Source organism: Lissotriton vulgaris, chromosome 10 (genome assembly GCF_964263255.1).
Source record: "Lissotriton vulgaris chromosome 10, aLisVul1.2, whole genome shotgun sequence".
NCBI lineage: Eukaryota > Metazoa > Chordata > Amphibia > Caudata > Salamandridae > Lissotriton > Lissotriton vulgaris.
The window spans coordinates 1,056,098,616-1,056,114,546 of NC_141698.1; the positions used below are offsets into that span (position 1 = coordinate 1,056,098,616).

The window sequence follows — 15,931 nt, forward strand, 5'->3', positions numbered from 1 at the left end:
CTCAGCTCCACAAAATGGATGCTGCCACCACAGACACGAGTCTGACCTCCTGCTGCTGGGAGTCCTTCCAGCGAGGAGCACTTGGACAAAGGGTTTCCTGTCGAGGGCGCTGTTCGCACCGTCCCAGACAGGGTTTGTGTATTCTGGGTAGGTAGGGCTTTGGCGAGAAGGTGACTGCGGAGTGGCACCCCGGTGCTCACTACGCATCTGCCGGTTAGAACCAGTTCCAGGGGCGACAGCCCTGGCCTGGGGAAAGTCCGGCAGGGGAGAGGGGCGTAACTACCCCCCTTCCTGGTCCCACCCTTAGGGCAGGACCTAGTCATGTACCCACCCCTTTCTTTAGAATAAAGACCGGAGCGGGGACCCTTCCAAACTAGATCATCTTTGATTCAAGAACTACTTTCTACGAAAGGACATTCAAGACTCTTCTCAAGATTTCTCCCTTGTGACTAAGGAGTAGTCACCCTGCATCAGCGGGCACCAACTAAGAACTCTGCGGTTTGCTGTAAGTCCTTCCTCAAGGAATCCGACGGCCCAGCTCGACGAGAACCGGCTTCCCTAGCACCTCTGACCTCTACCCACATCATCAGCTCAGCTGTGATCCGTGGGTGCGACGAGACCTCGAGGGACCGGCCATCATCAGAACCTGCACGCTCTTAAAACCAGCACGACCACCGAGGTAACTCTCTGGTGAGTGCTCTGGGGTCCGAGAAGCCCCGACCCTGAGCCGCTCCAGCACCGAAGTGCAGTCTCCCAGCATCTCCACGATCTGCGTGGGGCCCTTCTGCTCGCTGCTCAGCACGTTGTCTGGTCACTAGCCGCTGGCTTGTGCCCTTCTGTGACGACATCCGAGAATCATCACTGCTGGTCTGGTTGCTCCAGACTGGCCCTTGCTTCCACCTTTACGAGAAGCACCCCGGACCCTCCTGGTCCACTCAAGACGCCGTCTTAGGCCCACCACGTGGCCCTGAGATCTGCCAAGGCTTGTTGCCCCATCCTGGGCCCCGCGACGCCGACAGCATCATCCTTCGTGGGACAGCTCGCACCTCCACCGAGGTCGCCGACAACGCCTCCTGGTCCGTGAGACTGCAGAGCCTAGCGTCGCCCACTCACCTGGTCGAGGTGACGGCCAACCGGTGCCTTCCTGGTACCTTCTGACTACTGGCTAGTAGTACGAACTTGGTCCCCTCTGCTTTCAGGTTTCATCAATCTCCGATCCAGGCTTGGATCTCTACGAACTATTCAGCACTGGTCGCCGGCCAGCAACTCCTTTTCTTCCGGCTCCTGGCTCGTCAGCGAAGACCCCGACGCCTGTAAGACTTGTGCAGCCGCAGCCCTCGTGGCTAGGTAACTCGGCATTTCGGTGCCTGCATAGCCTCCTTACTCTAGGGTCCTGAGTCCCTCGCTTCCGACTTGCCTTATCGGGTCCGCCCGAGACCTTAATCTTTCCGTGTCCTCGGACACTTGTTTTAATTGTGCACTTGAAGTATTTGCTAAAGAGATTTGGTTTGTGCTGAGTACCCTGTCCTCATAAAGAGTACAGGGCTGTTGTGATTCTTAATAAATATATTGTTTATTTTCATAACACTTGTGTGGTGTCCTTTCACTGGGTGTTCAAGGGGTACATGTGTGGTAAACAGCTGGCTTAACGCGCCCTCTCGAGTCTTTAGCCTTAGACTGCTCGTATCCACGCTACTAGGATAGCTGGTCTATAGGTTGACTTACAACCAAACACCATAGGGGTCGTTGGAACGATACATAGCGGTCGCTAGAATAGCGAACGTTGCATATCGGGCCAACTTCTCACAATTACCATGAGGGTGAACCTCGTGGTAATTTGCGAAAAAGAATTAAAATGCTCAAATTAGATCCTTTGGACCCCCCCTGCACCCATGGAATGCATTAACATTTTGTGAATTCTAATTTGCGAATTCGCAATTCCCATTGATTCCTATGGGCCTTTTGGCCCATAGGAATCAATGGGAAATGCGAAATCGCAAATTAAAATTCGCATAATATTTGCGATTCGGTAAAAATTGCGATTTTCACCGAATCGCAAATATTATGCAAAAATATACATGCATCCCATTTTGCGAATTCCAAATTGCGATTCCCTAATTTTCGCAATTTGGATTTCGCAAACGGCCGGGATGATGCATGTGGCCGTAGGTGACTAGTTCCTTTTCTGTGCTGTGACAGTGGTACTAATCCATCACTACTCAATATGGCTGTTTAGTACAATTCACAGTAATCGTTCACCATGTGTAATAATGAGGCAGGATTCTTTCTGCGTATCCTTCTGATTGGCTGTGAATTAATTGAAGGATGCCTGCTAAGGCCAGCAGACCTTCATTACGTTATTCAAGTAAATTGCAGCTGTTGCAAAATGCAGCAGCAAGGTTGCTTACTGGCACGCCCAAATTTTCCCCTTTTACTAAGGAAATCAAAAAACCTATTTGGCTGCCGGTTAGGAAAAGGGTGCGTTTTAAAGCTCTATGCACCTTTACAAGGCACTCCATGGCACATGCCCAGACTACTTGAAACGGCAAATGTGGTGGTACTTACCCAGAAGTACCCTTCGCTCCTGCAAAGCCAAGTTGGTGATAGGACTACCCATTAAAAAAGCCTCATGGGGTGGGAAAAGCTTTCTTGTTTGCGCAGCAAAGGCCTGGAATGACCTTCCCTATACTTGAGAAATGCCACCGACCTCCTTACGCTTAGAAGGGGATTGAAAACCTGTGGAGAAGTGTGGCTCAATCGTTAGAGCGGCAGACCTTGATGTAGAGCTCTGGCCCGGGACTAGGATTCGATTCCCACCTCGGCAGGTCTCGAGCTCACAATTTCCTCGGACCTGCTATTCTTGCCTCAGTGTCTATTCTAATCATGGGTCCCACGCTGCAACTCTGGGCAATGGCTTGCTTAATCTCCACAATGGCCCCAACAGAGCTGGGATGTCTGGTTTCACCATGGGGTGGACATCTCACAGGGAAAAACCAGGAAGGGTTCCTACAGCGGTATGAGTACAGTGCCTAGATGCCCTGGTGGTGAGTCGTGCGCTATATAAGTACCAAGTTATTATTACTTTTTAACCTGTAATGTTGCCTCCTATTTTAATTGCTCAGAGAATAGTGATTAGCGCCAGGACAGGACACCCTTGGGTAATCGCCGTGCTTTAGAAATACCTATAACATAACATTTGAACAATGCCAGCATTGCAGACCCTGCCCCTTGAAGGGAGAGGTACTACATTGCAATACATTGTTGGGATGCATGGGGGCGTTGCATGTAGTGTAGCCTGGACAGCAGTTTCCTCCTCCCGTTGCCAGTCACCCACATTCACATATTAGAAGTTAGCGATCACGGACAGCTTCCACATTCAGAATGGACACTGACCCTTTTTTCTGGGGTCAGTGACTCAAAAATGGTTTGCATTAGCCATCAGTTGCAAACCATTGAGGAATAAGTCGCAAGGGATGGAGGAATGCTCCTTTTCAAGCCATCTTTTCCTTTTGAGATGCAGAGTCACAACGTTGGCAATGCAAATCACAAATCCTTTTACAACTTCTCACAATCCATTTACGACTACTGTGCTCCTTTGCTACATTGCAAATGTGAGTTTGCACATTAAGGGCCTGATTCACAGAGCTAACTTAAGACAAAATCCAAACTTACTACTTTTGGTATTCACAGAAGTTAGGATTTTGTCTTAAGTTTCTCTTAAAACAGACTTAAGACAGACTTAAGACAAAATCCTAACTTCTGTGAATACCAAAAGTAGTAAGTTTAGGATTTTGTCTTAAGTTAGTTCTGTGAATCGGGCCCGTAAGGCCTATATGCAAAATTGTTTCAGTTCCTACCAGTCGATTTGTTGTATTCTTTTCACCCTGCACATGCCTAGCAAATCAGTGATGTGATGTAATGCCCACATCTAAAAGGAACAAGGGCTTCTGGGCCCTTCTCATTGATTTTCTTTCCCATACATGGAATGAAGAGAGCACTGGTTAAAGTTTTTTTCCCCGGGGTGTTCTTTGAACCGCCAGCTGGCTAGCAGAAACTGCCTGGCCCAACATGAACGCTAAATTCATGAATTCCATTATGGCTAGCTGAGGGAAATATGTCAGAGTTTAGAAACATGCAACCAAATGCATACGAATTAAAACTAGTTCTGGATATGACTGTGGCAGGGAACAGACTTTCCTATCTTTTGCCTCAACAGTTCTGGTTTAGGTTTGCTTTATCCAAAGTGTACAAAGAGATTAAACCAACAGATTTGTACATTTCCTTCAAAATTCAAGGGGACAGTTCTTCCTGGATTCCCAGGTGAATTAAAGGGCCTTTGCAGGCAATCTACTTTACTCCCAGTCCCATCTAACACTGTCAGACAACATTTTCCCTGTGCTGTCTGCAAACGTGTGCACAGGCCTGTGTGTGTACATGTGTTGCATAGCCTGAGCAGCTCCTCTTACCTCAGCTGTGCACCATTGTACCATATTTTAAATGATGAGTTAGAGCTCATGTCCATTCTCAGCTCAGAGGGTCACAGTGGATCAACCTCCTTTGGGGCTACTCATTCACAGCAAAGGTCCAAAAGCAGAAGTAACTGGGAATTGTCATGAGTCACTGTCTGCTTCCTTATACAGTAGAAAAGCCAGAAGTTTGACTGAGAGATTGAAAGTAACTTCCTGGAACAGGGTTTTGCATTTTGTCACCATTAGCTTACAGCTGCTGCTAATTAATTATGATAATTCCATGAGGTGTCATGGGGATTACTGTCATAAATTAAATATGACGGAGTGGTAAAATTGTCTCTTAAACTGATTATCAGACACTTTTAGCATTCTGATGCATTTCCTGCAATATGTGCTCTGATTTCTGCCAGCAATGACTGCAGGAACAAAGAGGCTACCATTTCATCAGCTGAGGCTGGTCCTTTCTTTGGTTCCAGTTGTTCATGCGGATGTGGTTGGTACCTTTCCTTTGAATATTGTACTATGGAAAGCTGCTATATTTCGGAAGTTGTAGCTGGCCTATGTTACCAATGGGAAGGGGATTTAAGATTTGTTGCATCGCCATCAATTGTTTTAACAGAAATAAAGAGACTGTGCTTAGTTTAAAGACTGCGGGCAGATTAACTTACCTTTTGTGTCACTCTTGGGGTATTCAGCTATACACTGCTGAAAAGTGGACAACATTCTGAATACATAAGGGGATCATGTGTGTAGATCCTTCAAGGATTTCCTTGAGAAACTAACTGTGGAAATACAAAAAATTAAAATGAGTGGGAAAAAACAGCCATTTGTGACATCGTGCCATTTGTGACATCGTTTTTATCTACAACTTCTTCTTAACAGACATCTGGTACACCCTTCTGGTCATGGGGATGTATAGGGTTTGTGCATTCTCCAAGAACTTGAGGTACCCCATGCCAACAACCAAGCTGCATCATTCAAATGTTTTTTATTGTATATCACTTATATAGCAAATCATCTGAAATATAAAGAGTGAAAAATGGGTATGAATGTATCCTATATTTTTCTGGAATGTACACCAGATACTGAGTTTAGGAGCAGTGTTTTTGTACATCTCTGAATTTTATGGGTACCCATGCTAGCATGTGATTCAGAGAGCACTTTGCAAAATGTATTCTTTCTTACACGTAGGCTTGTATTTGGAAGGAACAAATATAGAAACATCCAATTCGTAATAACAAATGTTCTACTATTCTGAAGACTAGACATTGTGGGATGTTCAGGGTGGTGTGAATTGTGAGGTTCTAACTAGTTTTTTTTTACACACAATTCCTTGCAAACCTCAAACTGTGCCTAAAAACTCAAATTTTCCTCATATTTATGTGAGGGAGGGTTCTGTAATATGTGAGGATCCACACATGTTCTACCACCTAGTGTTGTCAATGTCTCCCAATAAAAATCGTATCTCACTTGTGGGGGTGGGTCTACTGCCCACAACAAAAATTGCCTGTAACGCAACAGGGACACATCACATTTTTCCACTCATTACCGACCCTGTTATGGAAATGTGGGTAACTGTTCATTTTGATTCTAGTAGCACTGCGAGCTAGCTAATGCAAAAACATAGCCTGACATATTCGGTGGGGATGGACAGACTTAATTTACCACCAAGCCCACAGTATATGTTATCCGTAAACAGCGTAGGTCCTGCATGAAAGGCTACTATCAGAACTACAGTACTAGAGGCATTGTTTGTCTTTATCAGTACTCTACTCCTCTGTTAAAGATATTTCCCTCATATACATCCCTGGGTGTTCTATATTATGCACAATTTATAAATGGGATGCTAAGTTTAGAGTTTTTTCTTGTATCTTCTTATGGATGTTTTCTCTACAAGCTGGTCTCTAATAATTTCACTCAGGGTAGTTTCTAAGGCTGTGCGACCAGTGCAGCTACACCTGGTGCTGACCTCAGGGGTGCCATGTTTAGAAATAACACAGATTTTAAAAAGCACCACCACCGAGTTCATTGTTTGTCCTACAGTTTTCAGGCAACAATAAAAATGTTGAGATAACTGGTGATTAATGTACCTGCTCGAAAGATCAGTTTTGTCTAGTGGAAGTTTCCACTTACAATGAAGTAGCGCAGAAGGTTAATTTGCCTACTGCAAAGAAGGAGTACAGAATTAATCATCAAACTGCATTTCACGGGGATAGCTCAGTGGGTCATTGCTTTTGTCGCAGAGATCCTTTTTTTACTTGTAGTTCATAAGTTACATTCCAAGTAAAGCTATGAACTGTGATCAAAGAGCTGCATGGAAATTGTATGGTATGAGTTAGAATGTTAGATTCCCCCCTCCCCCCACTCTTTCATTATCCCAAAGTTGCTAAAAAGTGTTAATTTGGGCCTAAATACATTCTTACTAGTAAAGCCAACCACTGTGGTACGTTTGAAGTCCCGAGTTTGTGCTTCTCCAGACAAAACACTCTTAAATATACTACCTACTAGAATCAGTGACATGTGACTCCTACACCTGGTAATCCTCATTGTTTTCCCGTAGCATTATTTACACACATATGAGTCATTGGCTCTACATAAAGTCTGTGATGTAAAGTGCTCTGCTACTCTACGTTGGTATGAGTGGTGTATAAATCAAATGCTGTGCATGTTAGAGGCACTGGTGGAGCGTGATAGTGAGGGAATTCATGGAGAATAAGGTTTTTGGGGGGGCACCAATATAGATTGTCTCACTGGGCACCACCAGCGCCAAAGTCGGCCCTGATTTCAGACTTCAGGTCATGATAATTAAATGTATTATTCTTGCCTTTTATGATTTTAACAAAAATCGAATAAAGTGTATTTTGACTGACTGATAATTAATGTAGCTGCCAAAGTCCTTGAACCTTTGGGGGACTCCTATTTACCCTTACTCGATCCAGGCCTGTCACAGGCACTAGGCCTAGCGACACAAGTGCAGTAGCGTTTTTATTGGGATAAGTGGGGGAAGGCTTGGTGGTAGGAATTTTGTGGCTCCATGTGGTTTCTTATGTCACACAAATGAAAGGAAAATGTGTGCTCTTCTGCAAAGTTTGAGGTTTGCTGTGCATTATGGGTAAGAAAAATTGTGGGGTCCATACCAACCTGGACTCCCAAGGGTGTCTAATTTTCAGAAAGCTCTGGGTTTGATATGTTTTCCTGGGTGGCCGCCGAGCCTGGGCCCATACACCACAGCTACCCATTGCCAAATCAATTGACAGGAAATGTTGATGTCTCCAGATTGCATTTTGGGCGCTTTCCTGTCACAGGCATGAGGTCCACACACACAAGTGAGGTACCATTTTTATTGGGACACTTAGGAGAAAGCTGGATGGTAGGAATGTGTGACTCCCCACAGATTCCAGAAGTTTTCCGCACAGAAATGTGAGTAAAATGTATGTTTGTAGCCATAGTTTGAGATTTGCAAGGGGTTCAAGATAAGGTTAAAAAAACTGGTGTAAGCCACAGAAGTCATGCCATCCTTGACTACCCTGGGTGTCTAGCCTTCAAGCATTGGCAAGGTTGGTATGTTTCCAGTGGTGCAGGCTGAGCTAGGGCCCAAAATGAACAGTTACCCACATTTCCATAAAAGGGTCGGTAATGAGTGGAAAAATGTGATGTGTCCCTATTGTATTACAGGCCATTTTTGTCCCGGGCAGTTGGCCTACCCCCCAAGCGAGATACCATTTTAATCAGAGAGATTCGTTTTTGCATCTTTAGAACATAATAACCTCATACTCATGGAAACAATATACTACTTTTCACCCAGTCACTCGTGCTTGCTTGTTTTGCTCTCAGAGAGATACACAGAAGAAACAGTGTTTACAACAAGAATGTATTGTACCGTAGGTCTTCTCATGTAAAATAAGTGTGCTGCTACAACTGTAACACAGTTGCAGAGATATAGAACCAGCAATACAGGGAATAAGAAGGAATAGTATTGTTTTACCATTTTACAATAGTAATGAACGCATACATGAATATGAAATTATAAAATAAAGTGCATACTCCTAAGATGCCTGACTAGATGTACCTAAGTGTACCTAGCATGTGAGTAGGTGCGTAAGAGCCTAAGGGCCATATGTATCAAGCAAATTAGCATTCGCAAAGGCCGAAATTGGCAGAATTTCGGCCTTTGCGAATGCTAATTTGCTAAATGGTATGTATGACACATTTTGGCAGCAAAATAAGGAATCGCAAAATTTGCTATTCCTTATTTTGCGATTGCACTTAAGGAATCGCAAATTGTGCGATTCCTTAAATGCAATGTATTAACGGAAAATTAATGCAAAAATGCCCATAAGGATTCGCAAATTACCACCAACTTCTAGTTGGTGGTAAGTTGCGAATTCTTTTAAAAAAAATATTTATTTAAAATCCAAAGGTGCCATATGACGCTCATACATGCCCTAAGGGCATGTATGGGCGCCATATGCCAACACATGTCATTTTCAGGGGTGCAGCAGGGTGTTCTTGTGACACCCCTGCACCCTTGAAAATATTCCTAAATTGCGATTAGCAAATTGCTAATCGCAAATTTCCCCTTCATTCCTATGGGCCTCCTGGCCCATAGAAATGAATGGGAAATTTGTGATTAGCAATTTGCTAATCGCAATTTAGGAATGTTAAGGAATCGCTAAAAATAAGCTATTTCCTACATTCATACCATTTTGCGATTTCTAAATAGCGATTCCTTAAAAAGCGCTATTTAGAAATCGCAAATGGCCAGGATGATACATATGGCCTAAGTCTAAGAGCTAAGAATCCCACTAGGATTTAGTCTAACCCCCCATTCCTGAATAGTGAGAGTGTGAGAGTGTGAGACTTCATCCTGGACTTGACTTAGACACCCCGCAAGGGATCGTAATACCACTGTCAGCTGGAGCGATGGCATGTCGAAGCTGCAGTGTCTCTGGTCGGTGTGCCGGCCTTGAAGTCTCGGATCCCTCCTGCTTACTGATAGCAAGAGGTGCTGTATTTATACAGTCTATGTGCGTATGTTCCCCATTTGTCAGTATGAGGATGATGTTGTGGATTAAACCTTGTGCGTCGATGGGAGAGGTGAAGTGGACCTCCTGTAGAGTGTACTGATAAATTGTTCATATGTGCTAAGGATGATGTCTTAGCAATATCGATTGGGAAAAACCCGACCTCTGAATGGAACTAGGTGAAAGGTTTAGTCCATAAAAGGCTTCAGTCCTGATAAGGCGTTATGTCCATAAAAGGCAGTCTGTCCTTATTTGGATTTATGGCCTCATAAGGCTCATTCATATGAAATGACGGGGAGATGATGTAGGGAAAGTGTACGATGTTCCCTAGACCTATATCAGGGTACCGATATGAAATATAACAAATGTTTACATGGTAAAATAAAGAGTAATAGGACTGAAATACAAAAGCATTGTAAAAACGAAGGGTGTTCCAGATGTGGGGGCACAGGCAAAACAAAATCTTGCCAGGCCCAGTCACCAATGTGTTATAACTGTGGAAGGTAGGGTCATTTCGGGTGTATGTGCAAATCTGTGCACAATTATGACATCAACATCAACAGTGTGTGCAAACAGAAATAAATATTTGTTTATGATTATTGGGAAATGAGGATGAAACAGAGAAAGTAGTGATTGAGGAAAACATTTAAGTAAGCACCATTGTTTAATGTACAGATAAATGATCTGGAGACTAGGGTCATGGCAAATTTTGGATCCCCTTATTGATTAATCAAAAAGATTTTATAAAGTTTCTCAACATTATTCTTACTAAATTGAACATTCAAATGTTTGTCTATGGTAAAAGCAGGGTAGAAGTATTGGGCGAATACATGGAGTTTAAAGATAAGGAAACAAAGGGTGCACATGGTAAAAGATTGGTCATAACTTTGGAATGGTCGGATCAAGGTGAACTAGATATATGAAACCGAATCCAAATGATCCAAATCAAATCTTGTCTAACAACAGAGAGGATGCTAATTACTTTTTTATTTTAAAGAGAAGGAAAACACAAGTGTGCAATGGATAAGAAAATGCTCAGAAGTTTTCAATGATAAATTGGGCAATTTGAAAGGATTTTGTCACATAATACCTCTATAATAGGGAGCATTAGAAATAATCATCACATTTTGCAAGAAGCCCTTTAAGACTGAGAGATATACGGAAAAAAGAATTGTAAAAATTAAGTGAGATGGGTACAATAGAGGCTATAGAGCGTTCAGAGAGATTGCCTCCAGATGTTTTGGTGCAGAAGCTGAATAATTCATTGATAATGTGTGTTGACTTGTGCGACCTCAACCAAAACTCCTTAGTAACATATGAGACACTCCTCAATATTGCAGAAATATTGGTTACATTAAAGAGGCTGCCATATTTCCTTCCTTAGATCCTTGAATACATCTACCGCATATCATGAATTTGAGTTAACTCACAAATCACGTGACCTTATTTTGTTTGTAACACCAGGTGGTATATACTGATGTAAGTGAACTCCTTTTAGGCTGATGTCTGCATCCCTGGTAATTCAGAGTCCATGGTATGTAGCTTGAAGATGTGAGTGAGGTATAATTCAAAGATGATATTTTGTTTTATGGCAAGGATGTGAAGCAAAAGGTTTGTACGGCTTTTGGAGATCATAAAGTAGAAATTAAGGACCTTGAAAAAAGTAGTACATTTTTATGACACTATTTCTTAAGCGCATGTGTGAAGCCGAAAGAGAAATTGTTGAAAGCAATTTAGGAATCTCCCAACCCTGCAATTAAGATCACTTAAGGTCTTTCTTAGGGTTGGAGGGGTACTATTTAAGATGTGTACTACATTTTGCAAGTAAAATCAAATCTTTACAGAGGCCGCCAAAGAAAACTGAAGAATACATTTTGACTGTTGAGGTTATAAAGGATATAGTTGACACAAAGCACTTAAACCTTTAAATCCACCTGACGCATATAACATGATCACTGATGCTAGTGAGTGGAGTTTAGGGGTGGTTTTGTTGCAAAAAATTTGGGCTGGAGGAAACTTGAATTCCACAGCTGCAAATCACATAATTGCGGGAATTTAGCGTTACACTTCTAGTGTAAATGTCCCAAATTACGCCATTATTCCACTTTGTGTAATTGCATTCCAAGTGCAGTAAAAATGTACTACGAATGGCACAATTCACAGTAAAATTTACCATGAACCCAAAGGAACAACAATGCCAGTGGCAATTCATGCTAAAATATAGCATGAAATGACAGATTTGCAGTTTGTCTAATTTCACGTCACTTCACTGTAATTTCCCATAATTACCTGAAAGCAAATTATGCACTTTTTGCAGATCCTTCCAAAAACTTTAAATGCAAAGGATGATTTTGTGGCATTTGCCTCTTGTCCTTAGCTGAACTAACTTACTACGTCCTAGAAAGAGAGATACTTGCGTTATGGTGGGGAGTGCTGGATTTCAGAGCCTATTTCTTGGGTACAACATTTGTTTCAAGAATAGATCATAAGTCTTTGACATTTGTCATTTGTTTAATACTCAAGGTGCAGGGTTTGCGCCACCTCAAATAACAAGAGGACCTTTTTACTTGCAAGAATATTAGTCACTTGGAATATGTACCAGGAATCAAATAAATTGCAGCAGTTCTCTGTCACGTTTGCTGTTGTGTGTGGAGGAAGAAGTGGAATAGTATGGAGAAGATGGGATGTGGATAGTGATAAGACAGAGATGGTATAAATAACTCTGGCGCCCTAATGAAGGTGCTGCCCCCCAAATTTACAAATGACTGTTCATTTCTAAAGCATTGGCAGGAACCAACATAATTGCAGTTCCTGTCAATGCTTTTTGAAGTTTGGTTCATGCCGTGCACCAAACTTAATTTTTTTAATCTACAAAAAGAAAATCCTGAAGCGGGATTTTTCTTCTTTGCATTATTTAGCACCAAGGGGTCATTACTTGGGTGGTACATGGGCGATCCCATGCTACCACCCATGCCTTATGACACAAAACTCTATCTACAAACAATAATAGACAGGGTTTAGCGACAAAAGTTAACGCCATTGAAAAGTAGGTTGTTAAGAGGAGAAATGTTTTTCATTCCGACTTTGCGTGCGTGCTGCACTGTGCAGCACACATACAAAGTAGGAAACGTTCTAAAGTGTGTCTAAGCATAGCATTTTGTACTGGAAGGATAGCCTTCCACTGCAAAACCTATGGTAAACTCAGACACGCATCCAAGTTGTGTGCCTGGTGCACAGGCACCAGCGCTAGGGAGAGGGCTCTTCTGCTCCCTCCCTGTCACGGAACGCAGCATAACATTTTTGTTTCCATGCCTTTTGTGAAAATCTGGGCCTTTGATACTTAAATAATAGGGTGGTATTTGGGTGGGTGGTCGGGTGAACGACAGTGGGACACCAGAGTGGATTATATCGAGCTGTGTACTTACTGCACCGGTAACGCCTGATTACTAATCTGGTTATAGAACCATCAGTGTATTCATCACGCATTCAGGGGCATATTAGCAACAGCCAGCGATAATTATCGCCAGGGTAATAAAAATTCCAGAGATAGTGAGGTTATCGCCCTTTTGCAGGGAACATCGCTGGTTTTCCAGCGATGTTCCCTGCAAAACGGTGATAATCTTGCTGATACGACCCAGATGGTCCTATCAGCATAATCCACCCCTATGTTAGGGATGGCTAAATCAGGATTTTAGCAGACGTTAGATTTTGGCGAAAACGTAATCTAAAGTGTGCTAAAATCATGTGGGCTGCCTTGTAAATATCAGGATGTTAACATCAGCGTTATTTGCAAGGTAGTCCATCCGGGGTACACCCAGTAACGCCCACTTTGCATCTCATTGGAGATGCAAAGGGAGGCATTGGGAAAAAGGGTGCTAACATGCGATTATGCATGTTAGCACCCTCTTGTAAATAGGGTGCTGGTTTTATCTCCGCTTTTTTGGCTTTTTAGATAAAGCCCTTGTAAATATGCCCCTAAATTCTGTGTTCTTGTGTTGTTTTTAAGTTGAAAATTTGTTCTTGCAAAAGTTGAGCTTTCGAGGTAAAGCAGTGGTGACATTATTCTTGTTCTCCAGTAAATACTGTAAAACCTCACACCAGAAAACGTGTATCATTCCATCTGGTCTGTACGCTATTAATTTAACATGACAATCCGAAATCACAGCATCCGAGTGTGATGTAAAATGTCTGAGTTTTTTTGCCCGTTATTTTTTCTAATCAAAATAATGAAGTAAAAGAATTTGTACATTTTGTAGTGTCCGGGGGCCCTGAATAATTAGACACGGCACACGTGTGTTCACTTAGTGGTCAGCTTCATACTGAAAACCATGCCCTGCTCCCTGGGCTATTTATTATACTGCTCACGTACTGGCCGAGCGGACGCTGGGCCAGCTTACTGGAGGCACGCTCTCGGGGTCTTTTTCCCCCGCCCCCCTCACACTAATTGCGAGGTGGGCTCGTCCGCTTGCGGACAACATTACATTCCTCCTTTACCCAAAAGAACAAAACACAGAATGAACATATCTTAAACTTGCAACGTAACTGGCACCTCTGACAGCAGAAATATTAACGGAACAGTCTTACTTAATTTGCCATGACTCATCGCTGGTCAGCTCACAGGGGTCGGCAGTGGGCAACAAAGTCCTGGTACCTCTGGGACAGCCATGGATGGGGCCATAGGTTATACCGGCTCTGACTGTCTCTAGCTGGAGGGGTCGGAGGCAGACTCGCGAGGTCAGTCACCTCGGGTGGTCCTTGGCTGCTCAGTTCCCTCTGGCATGGCAAACCTCCCGGGCTTGGGGTGGCCCGGTCTTCTTCTTCACTTGGGACTGGATGACGGTTGCTCTCACATTCTGATCCCTGCCGGATGCCCGGCTCCACGGCGTCTGACTCTCCGGGCTCAGGGAATCATTCGAAGTCGTCCATGGGAACCCTCTTGAAGTATGACACGTTCCTGGTCACCCTTTCCCCTCCTCGAAGCGCCGTGACCATGGTGCCTTTGACTTCTGTCACTGTCCACAGGTCTACTTCAAGTGGCATCCTGAACTTTCTGCCGGGGCGGCGGTCAGGCACCAGCCCTTGGTCACCCACTAAGATAGGGCTTTCTTCCGCCCTTCTCCATCTTGAGGCGTCTTGGTTGTTTTTTGTTTGCCGGGCCATAGACTGGTTCGGAGGGAGGGAAGCCCTCGTCCATTCTGGGTGTTGTGGGATGGTGTCTGTCACGGCTCTACCGAAACAGAGGCAGCTTGGAGAGACGCCCGTGGTGCAATGTGGGGTGAGGCGGTATTCCCGGAGGAATTGGTACAGGGCTAGCTCCAATGCTTGGCCATCAGCAGTGGCTATTTGGATGGTTTTGTTCAGAGTTCGCATGAGCCGCTCCACCTCTCTGTTTCCCTGTGGCCATCGGGGTGTCACCCGGCGATGTGTAATCCGGTGGGCTACCAGGTACTCTGAGAGTTCCATGCTGGTAAAGGGAGAGCCATTGTCTGTTCTGAGTTCACCAATGAGGCCATGGGTAGCCAATATTTTTTCCAACTTGGGTATGACATCCCCAGCGGCGGTGGATGCTACGATCTCTACTTCAGGATACCGTGAGAAATCATCCACCACTACAAACATGTATCTTCCGCCCGGTAGCTGCCAAAATCTGCGCTGGCCCGTTCCCAAGGGGAGGTGGGACCATCCTCGGTGATCACAGGCGCGGGACGGTTCGGAAGGCTGGTCGCCAGACATACCGGACACTGCTGGATGATGGGTTTGACTTGACGGTCCAAACCGGGGATCCAGACTTTGCTCCGGAGGCGATTTTTTTGCCCCATGCGCTAAAAGGGTGGCTTGGTGAGTCAGGCGTCCCGGCAGAACGAGGCAGGGGCCTCGTAGGAGGCAGCCTTCTTCAGAGACTGACAGCTTGTTGCGCACCTGGTACAGGGCCTTCAGCATGGTCTGTGCTTCTGAGGTGCGGAAGGGCGCGGGACTTTGCAGCGGCTTCCAGTCTCCTGAAGAGAGCGCTTGAATGGCGATCTGAAGGCAGTCGTCGTCCTTCGTGTCCTGTATCACCTCATCTAGAGAGATAGGAAGGGGCCTGGACCTCTCGACGATCATCCTGACATACTCTTCCGTGGCCGTGGCTTCCGCCGCTTCTGGCTCCGTGACAGGCCGGGTGTGCCGCAACAGGAAGTCGGCCGGGTTGCGGGTGCCTGGTTTGTACTATACTGTGAACTGGAACTCTTGGAGTTGTAACACCCACTTTTCTATCCTCGGGGGAGGACGTGAGATGGATCCCTGGAAGAGCGGGATGAGAGGTTTGTGGTCTGTGATTACTACGAACAAGTGTCAGTACAGGTAAATGTGGAAATGGCGGCACCCCCACAAGATTGCTATGGCCTCTTTCTCAATTTGTGAAAAGCGCTGCTCCATGGGCGTGAGGGTTCTGCTGGC

At 44.5% G+C, this 15,931-nt stretch overlaps 1 protein-coding gene across 1 annotated transcript in view; it reads left to right on the top strand.

The window, feature by feature from the left end:
- Window positions 1-15,931, top strand: part of GADL1 (GAD like acidic amino acid decarboxylase 1) — a 686,124-nt gene that overhangs the window by 465,696 nt on the left and 204,497 nt on the right. The gene's annotated exons all lie outside the window — the stretch shown is intronic.